Below are 427 nucleotides of genomic sequence, written 5' to 3' on the forward strand. Positions count from 1 at the left end.
CACACACAGTGTGAACCACCGACAGCCATTCTGGGACCGGTGACAGCCGTGCTGGCCCCACTGCCACGACACAGACGGACGCCAGGCCGCGCTCCCCGGCGGGGGGATGGCGTCGAGCCTGACGAACGGAATGTGCAGGGTGGGGGGGAAAGGCCAAGCGCTCCGACGCCGGAGGGCTCCGGAGTCTGAACTTAGGGGGACAAAGAGGACGGGTCCTCTGCGACACCCCAGCCGCGCTCTCGCCAGCCAAGGCGAGTGCGATTGATTGCCAAACGACCCTCAGACAGGCGTGGCCCCGGGAAGAACCCGGGGCCGCAAAGTGCGTTCAAAGTGTCGATGATCAATGTGTCCTGCAATTCACATTAATTCTCGCAGCTAGCTGCGTTCGTCATCGACGCACGAGCCGAGTGATCCACCGTCAAGAGTT

The 427-nt window shown here is 63.2% G+C and overlaps 1 non-coding gene across 1 annotated transcript; it reads right to left on the bottom strand.

Annotated features, from left to right (window-relative positions):
* Positions 1–273: 273 nt before the first annotated feature.
* On the bottom strand, positions 274–427 carry LOC140472095 (5.8S ribosomal RNA). Its single transcript, XR_011957395.1, has one exon. It is a non-coding gene; the product is annotated as a 5.8S ribosomal RNA (ribosomal RNA).

The sequence above is a fragment of the Chiloscyllium punctatum genome, unplaced genomic scaffold (assembly GCF_047496795.1).
Source record: "Chiloscyllium punctatum isolate Juve2018m unplaced genomic scaffold, sChiPun1.3 scaffold_241, whole genome shotgun sequence".
Taxonomy (NCBI): domain Eukaryota; kingdom Metazoa; phylum Chordata; class Chondrichthyes; order Orectolobiformes; family Hemiscylliidae; genus Chiloscyllium; species Chiloscyllium punctatum.